The sequence below is a fragment of the Herpailurus yagouaroundi genome, unplaced genomic scaffold (genome assembly GCF_014898765.1).
Source record: "Herpailurus yagouaroundi ecotype Mexico unplaced genomic scaffold, PumYag 140, whole genome shotgun sequence".
Lineage (NCBI taxonomy): Eukaryota > Metazoa > Chordata > Mammalia > Carnivora > Felidae > Herpailurus > Herpailurus yagouaroundi.
The window spans coordinates 8,790,865-8,799,569 of record NW_024412395.1 but is presented as its reverse complement, the minus strand read 5'-3'; the positions used below and the strand labels follow the sequence as shown (position 1 = coordinate 8,799,569).

Here is an 8,705-nt window from a genome sequence, read left to right as displayed (position 1 = left end):
CTAAGTTCCTTGTTACAAATGAATAGTTCAACTGAAGTCAGAGTAAGTGGATACCCATTGATCCAGAGTATATGGGATCCTAGGTAAACATCTTTAGTAAATTATGTTTCCCCTTTGGCCTCAGTGTTCTTATCTATAGAATGGGGGAGCGCCTGGGTGGCTCAGTCAGTCAAACCAAAACTGATTTTGATTTCAGCTCAGATCATGATCCCAGGTGTGTGGGATCAAGCCCTGTGTCAAGCTCTGTGCTGAGCGTGGAGCCTGCTTAAGATTCTTTCTCCCTCTCTCCCTCTGCCCCTCTCCCCGCTTGCTCTTTATAAAAAATTTTCAAAAAAAATTTTTTTTGTAAGAGAGAGAATGTGGATATAAACTATAAGGGACCTCTAAGGTTTCTTGCTATTCTAATACACTCTGACTAAACGCTTAAGTAGTGAACTTAATCCCTAGCAGATACAATTTCGGTGGGTTAAAAAGGATCCGCTAACATTGTATTATTCTTCCCATCAAACCACTTCCCATCAAAGCCTAAGTTTAATCAATCATTAAATCCAATCATCTATATAGCAAAGTCAGGTAAAATCATTGTGAGAGTAGGGAGACTGTCAGAAGCCTTGGTTCCTGGATTCTAGGTCGGGCCGTGCCTGCTCTCAGCGGGTCACATTCTCCCTCAGTGTCCTATCCACAAAATAAAAGATTATGCTAGTGTTCTCTAAAGGTGTACAAGCTTTATGGTGTTATGTCCTTTTTAAAATTTTTCCCCACAGTTTTTGAGGATATTTTTATTAATATCTTCAGCCCTACCCTTTTTTTTTTTTTAATGTTTATTTACTTATTTTGAGAGAGAGAACATGTATGCATGAGTAGGGGAGGGGCAGAGAGAGAGGGAGAGAGAATCCCAAGCAGGCTCCGTGCTGTCAGCACAGAGCCCAACGTGGGACTGCGTCTCACAAACCAAGAGATCATGACCTGAGCCAAAATCAAGAGTCAGGCGCTTAACCAACTGAGCCACCCAGGCACCCCAGGCCCTCCCTGTTTTTATCTGTTTTATATTCCACTGAGCAACTGATTGACAGGTGCCTGCCCTAGGTATCAATTCGTGTGTGAAGTGCATCTTTGACATAGAAAACTTTTTGGAAGTGAATACATTCAAATATTAGCAAGTGGTTGTCTGTGGGTGGTAAAATTGTTGGTCATTTTTAAAATTTATGTCTGTATTCTTCATTTTGTTCTATCAGCATACATTTTTGCAATTTTTCGAAAGTCATTCTTTTTTTTTTTTTAATTTTTTTTTAACGTTTATTTATTTTTGAGACAAAGAGAGACAGAGCATGAACAGGGGAGGGTCAGAGAGAGGGAGACACAGAATCTGAAACAGGCTCCAGCTGAGCTGTCAGCACAGAGCCCGACGTGGGGCTCGAACTCACGGACCGCGAGATCATGACCTGAGCTGAAGTCGGCCACTTAACCGACTGAGCCAGCCAGGCGTCCCAAGTCATTCTTAAAAGATTTGATAGCATGCCCTAATGAACGAATCACCAGACCCTGGGTAAGAAGATTTCTTTCTCTTCCTATGATTCCATTAGGCAGTACCCTCCATTGTAGGTTAGCCTAAATACTTTAGTAATAGGTACTTACATTTAATTGGATGGCTTTACTTAATCTTCTTTGATAATCTCAGTGGAAAAAAAAGGTTTTTATGCCGACAGAAATTAAAATTCAAGAATAGCAACAATGCATATTGTTATCATCTGCCATCACCCATATGGAATCTGAATTTGCACTTGGGAAACAGACAGTCTCTTGGCTAGAGAAGTAGCGAGTGTTACAGAAATATTTGGGCAAAGGCAGGGTGTGTCTTTTGTATGTGATGAAAACAGGAGATCAGAAACTAGTTTGCTAAACTGTTCATAACCACTCCCTGTCTCAGTATTTGACTTACCTGCTAAGTACCACCCACCTAAAGGAGGCAATACAGGTGTCTGACTTCCCTCTCATGGGTTTCCTCACCTGGCAAGGTCTTATGCTGCTCATATGCCCATCTTTTTTTAAATTAATGTTCACTTACTTATTTTGAGAGAGAGAGTGCAGGAGCGCAGGGGAGGGGCAGAGAAAGAGGAAGAGAGAACTTCAAGTAGACTCCATGCTGTGAGCACAGAACCCAATGCAGGGCCCCATCTCACAAACCCTGAGATATGACCTGAGCTAAAATCAAGAGACGGATGCTTTACCAACTAATCCACCGAGGCTGCCCCGCTTTTTTTTTAAGTAGGCACCACACCCAGTATGGAACCCAACACAGGGCTTGAACTCACGATCCTGAGATCAAGACCTGAGCTAAGACCAGAGTCGGATGCTTAACCAACCCAGGCACCCAAATGCTGCCCATATGCCCATCATTAGACACCACAGTGGCAGTTACTAGAGAACTGCCCTATGGCCATCGAACTCACTGTGTGACCTAGACAAGTCACTTAGCCTAGTCTCAAGCACCAAGGACACTTCATCTTTAATGAAGAGGACAGTCCTAGTTTCCAATATTATCATAGCTAGTGAAATTGATATTAGAAAAACCCACTTGTCAATAACAATGGCAGTATGAAAGCCTGTGTACTTACCATCAGAAGCATGACAAATCCAGGTGGTTCAATGATGGCTCTGATGCAAAACAAATGATTAAATAGCCCTTTAAACATTATCCCATTGTACAACATGTCATAATCTGGATTTGCTCAGGCTTTTTGGAGACTATTCCTCACACTTCATAAGAACAAAGGACAAATGCCAAAGAGTAAGTAACCAGACATATTTGTCAGTAAGTTGACAGTTTTGGGATTTCAACTGCCATCAGTGAGATCTCTCAAGCAACATTGGTCCGTGCCAGTTCTCAGATGGACTCCTGTGCCAGTGGCCTAATCAACCCATCCAAATAAGAGACTTTTACAGACTTTCAAAACCAAGTGAAGTGCCTTTATTTTTACATTATCTAATAGCCTCTCCTTTGCCAGAACTTGACCTGCCCTTGGGTATGCATAGCTGAAAAGATACAATTTTTACAGTCTAAGAAGTCAGTTTAGTAAGGAAAAGAAATTACTAGACTATGTAATTACTACAATGATGGAACATAAAAGGGGGCACTTAGCAAGTGTGGATGGGTCAAAGCTAAGGAGGAATGAAGGGAATGTTCTTGAGCTATACCAAACAAAACATTGAAACTCACCATTTTGACACTCAGGATCTCAGAGCTACAATGATGATTTCGACCAGTTCCCACTTGGACAGGGTTTATTTATTCTAATAATTTCAAGCAACTCGGGGTGCCCGGGTGGCCCAGTCGGTTGAGCGTTCCACTCTTGATTTCAGCTCAGGTCATGATCTCATGGTCCGTGGGATTGAGCCCTGCATTGGACTCTGTGCTGGTGGTACGGAGCCTGCTTGGGATTCAAATACTGGGATTCTCTGCCCCTCGGCTGCTCCCTCTCTCAAAATAAATAATACTAATTTTGAGCCACTCTAAATCTTTCCATTTTAACAAGGTCGTTTAGAGTTTCACAGATAAAGTTTCCAAAAATGGGCCTGTTTTGACACGTGGACCATCACATACATATACACACTTGTCGGTCATGGCAGCAAAGTGAGAACAGAGTTCGTTAGCTAGATCAGAATGTGTCAGTGAAGCTGCCCCACTACGTCTGCTTTAACAGAATAACAGCTCCCTGCCTACATTTGTTCATTTGTATTAAGGATTAAATAATTCCAACTATCTCTTGTAAATTGCAGGGTATGCCTGGTTGTCATGCATGGGAATCTTTACTACCCCCAAATTGCACAATTGTGTTTCTTCTCATTTTGTTTTTGCCACATTGATTATATCATGTAGTACTTGAAATAGAGGTGGAGTCTGTCACTCTGCCCGCTGGCAATTTAAGAGTTAAATGATGTAGGGGCGCCCTAGGTGGCTCAGTTGGTGGGGCGACTGACTCTTGATTTTGGCTCGGGTCATGATCCCAGGGTCGTGGGATTGAGCCCCATGTCAGTGTGGAGCTGAGTGTGCTGAGTGTGGAGCCTGCTTGAGATTCTGTCTCTCTCTCCCTCTGCCCTCTCCCCTGCTCATGTTCTCTCTCTCTCTCTCTAAGATAAAAAAATAAATAAAATTTAAGTGACGCATTAAGAAATCAGCAAGTTTTTAAATTATAAGATTTGTGTTTGCCATATTTCCTAGCTGGTGTTATTTATTTAGAGTTTTCCTGTTCCTGGATAATTTCATCTCGCCTTCTGATGTTTGCAGTGACTCAAGTCCTTTTTCTCCTTTTCAGATAATCTCCTTCTATTCATGCCATGTGTTCTAGTTTTCCTTATTGCTTCATCTAATTTCTAAGTAAATCATAGCATACACAATATGAGTTGTTCACAGTCACTAAACCAATATCCTCAAATGTATTTTGATTTTCTCAGTTCCCAAAATCTGCCTTTGCACGTGTGTGATTTAGGTATAGAACTCTTCTACGAACTCCTCTGTCTCATGCACTTGACTGCACTTCTCTGGTCATCTACCACACTGCACTGGCATTCTGAGTCATCTGGGGTTAGGCACCCTCCCTGCTATTAACTGTGTAATATTTAAATTGCACTTACCAGTCTTCTTTTGAATTCAAACACCACGTGAATTAAACTGACGGTAGTTGCTTTCAACCTGTAATTCCTGATTGCCGCAGGTAGTTGCCAACTCTTGAAACTAACAGGTTTGACTAGAAGCCGACAGTTCTTAACTCTCACAGAACTTAATATTTTACACTTATATAAATTAAGAAGGCAAGATCGTACCTTAAAAATCAGGACTCTTTGTTCATCGATAACACAGTATCTCAATTTAAACAAAAAGTATTTGCACCATACCTCAGAGAATAAATTAGATTCCTCTTGGTGCCAAGCAGGGGGAAAGAAGGAAAATTTTACTACAAAGAGATTACCAACCACTGCTAAGGGATTTACCAGACAACTGCTGGTATAAATTACAAAGATAAGGCTCATCTGTACCTAGATGAGAAGCCAGGACATTTGCCTAATGGCAAGTGGGGTAATCTAACCCTGAACTTTCAACTTGGGCATATGAAAAATCTAGCATCCCTAAAAACTGTCCAGAGATTTGAGTTCATCAGTATTTATCCAACCAGCTTGGTGGAAATGATAGAAGAGAAAAACTTTAGAGCCGAGGAATTTTTTGACAAAGCCTCAGAATCTGCCCGAGAATCACAGAAGGTTGGATTGAGAAGGTACCTTACAGATCATTTCATCAACCACCCTTATTTGACTGAGAAAACCGGAGGCCACAGAAAACCGGAGATTCACTTACAGTCTTGCAGTCCTGGTTAGTGGCAGATTCAGAACTAGATCTGGGTGATCCTGACCCCATTTCAGTAGTCTTACAGCTAGAAGACAAGAACATTTGGACCCTCTTCCAGAACGTAGCCTATAGCCAGCTACTGAATACCCCTTTCTCTGAAAATTGGGCAAACAGGCTGAAATATTTTGAAAAGAAAACACTGATTTATAAAGTGGGAAGAAATTCCTGTACAGACTTGCTAACTGGAAGCAAGTCATTGGCTTCCCCAAGACAAAGGAGAGTCTTAGTCATGAGGTTAAAGTTCAAAACTGATTGTGTCTCCAGCCTGAGAGCTGACAACCTTTTTTAGAAGCAGTACACTGAAATTAGAACCGAAGAAAGCAGTTTACAGAAACTTGAATTCAGGGCTATCTCACGACACTGGGAGTTATTTTGTAATTGTTTGCATTTAATGAAGTATCGGGCATACAAAAAAGAATAGAAACTGTGATGAATTTCTCGTGTTGCCTCACCTGACCCCATTTCTACCTCTCCCTCCTGAATTTGGCACTTATATGTTCATACCTGTTCTTGTGTTTTTCCTACATATGAACATATCCATAAGTGATGCTAATCCTAACATCCGTAAGTATTATTTTCATATTTTAAGTTTTATATAAATGCTATCATATTGTATATATCTTTCTGCAACTCACCCCCCCTTCTCAACACTGTGTTTTTGAGATATATCTTATGGATAAATAGGATAGCTGGAGTGTTAGGTTATTTTAACTACTCTATGGTATTCTACTATATGAATGTTTTGACATTTCTCTAATCTATTAATGGACATCTAGTACGTTTGCAGGATTTTAGTTTTGTTTTATTTGCTGGGGTTTTTTTTAATTTTTTTTTTTAACGTTTATTTTTGAGACAGAGCATGAACAGGGGAGGGTCAGAGAGAGAGGGAGACACAGAATCTGAAACGGGCTCGAGGCTCTGAGCTGTCAGCACAGAGCCCGTCGTGGGGCTTGAACTCATGGACCGCGAGATCATGACCTGAGCCGAAGTCGGACGCTTAACCTACTGAGCCACCCAGGCGCCTCATGGGTTGTTTTTTTTTTTTTTTTTTAACCTTGCTATATAAACATTTTTATAAACCCCTCTATTGATGCTTATATGCAAGAGTTTCTCTAGTGACATTTACGAGGTCTTACCATATGCATGTCTTCAACCTGACAAACATATCTCAAAAATAACCAGCAGACTATGAGCGTGTCCAATACTCGCACTATGTATTTTCAGAGTTTGTAATGTTTTATGAATTTTTAAGAGTCTCAAATGGTATTTCCTTAATGGTGTTAAGTTGTTTCCCGGATTCCTCATGGGGCTGAGCGTCTTTCCACATGTTCACTGGTGATTTGGGTCTCCTTTTCTGCCTGAACCACTTTTCAGGCAAGCTTTGTCTTTTTGTTACTGATTTTTAGAAATCCTTCCATAGTCAGGATATAAATTTTTCATGGTTATATGCGGCAGTTTCTTCTCTCCATCTGGAATTTGATTTTTTACTTTTTTATCATGGTATCTTTTTATGAGCAAGTTTATCAATCCTTTCTTTTTGGTGTACACTTACTATTTTGTTGTTTGTTTGTTTTGTTTTGTTTTTAGAGAGAGAGAGCCAGAGCACAAGCCGGGAAGAGAGGCAGAGAGAGAAAGAGAGAGAATCTCCCCTCAGTGTGGAGCCTGACGCAGGGCTCAATCCCACGACTCTGGGATCATGACCTAAGCAGAAATCAAGAGTCGGACATTCAACTGACTGAGCCACCCAGGTGCCCCGATTGTTTTTTCTTCTAAAAACAAATCTGTCCCCATTCTAAGGTCTTAAAGATATTCTCCTTTGGTTCCCTCTAGTTTTTTTTTAAGTGTGGGTGGGGTTTTTTGTTTGGTTGGTTGGCTTTACAACCTTCAGGCCTTTTACACACGTAGAATTTACTTTGTGTTTTTTGGATATGTTTTTGTTTTTAAGTAAACTCCACACCCAATGTAGGGTTTGAACTCATAACCCTGAGATCAAGCTTCACATGCTCTATCAACTGAGCCGGCCAGGCACCCCTCACATAGAATTTACTTTTATATGTGGTGTGAGGTAGGAAACTAATTTTATTTTTTCCCAAATTGACAACCAATTGTTTTGAAACCTTTTGTTGACAATGCTATCCTTTTCCCAAAGGTGGGTAACGCTACTTTGATACACATTCTGGATTCTCTTTTCGTTCCGTTAGGTTATTCTTTCATCCCTGTGCCTTAATGCACATCTTAATTACCATACCTTGTTGCTAAGTTACATCGTCTGGAAAATAAACCCCCACCGTCAAGTAAACACAGTGGCAGCTACCAGTATTTGAGCCATCTCGCTGGAACCCTCCCCCCACCCCAAAGAGGATGCATACTGCAAGAAGGAAAACCCAGAAAGAGGCAGTGGGGTAGTGGGGCCTGCCACTGGGTAGTGAGTGGCAAAGTTGGAACCCTGAACTGGAGATTGATATCCTGTACCAAGAGACCATGCTCTGTGGAGACCTGTGGGGCACTTCAGCAGCACACATAGCAAAACCAGAACGATACAGAGATTAGCACGGCCCCTGCACAAGTATGACACACACGTGTCACAGAGCTCACACGTGTGTCCCATGACAGATCCGCACTTTGGATAACTGCCCACAGAAGGCCTTGTGGTCGGTCAGCGTTACTAAGTACAGCAACAGCAACCGACAGAGAATTCCAGTTGCTCCTAGTGAAGTAAAAAGACATTTGTTGTGAAAATTGAGTAGAAAACAATTCCATTTATAATAGCATCAAGAATAAAATACTTAAGGGGAGCCTGGCTGGCTCAGTCTGTTGAGCGTCCGACTCTGGCTCAGGTCATGATCTCGCAGTTGACGAGTTTGAGCCCCGCGTCGGGCTCTGTGCGGACAGCTCAGAGCCTGGACCCTGCTTCGGATTCTGTGTCTCCCTCTCTCTCTGCCCTCCCCCACTCATGCTCTGTCCCTCTCTGTCTCAAAAATAAAGATAAACATTAAAAAAATAAAATACTTAAGAACTGATTTAACAAAAGAAGTAGAAGATTTGTATACTGAACATTGTTTTGGTATTTTTAAGTTTATTTTACTTATTTTCAGAAAGAGAAAGAACATGGGAGGGGCAGAGAGAGAGAGGGAGAAAGAATCCCAAGCAGGCTCCACACTGACAGAGGGAACTCTGAATACTGAACGTTGTTGAAAGAAATTAAGGAAAACCTGGGGTCCCTGGGTAGCTGAGTCAGTTAAGTGACTCTTGATTTCAGCTCAGGTCATGATCTCACTGTTGTGGGATCAAGCCCCACATCGGG

General features: G+C 41.5%; 1 pseudogene; it reads left to right on the top strand.

Annotated features, from left to right (window-relative positions):
- The first annotated feature begins 7,904 nt into the window (after positions 1-7,904).
- LOC121031152 (uncharacterized) lies at positions 7,905-8,004 on the top strand (annotated as a pseudogene).
- The last annotated feature ends 701 nt before the right edge of the window (positions 8,005-8,705 follow it).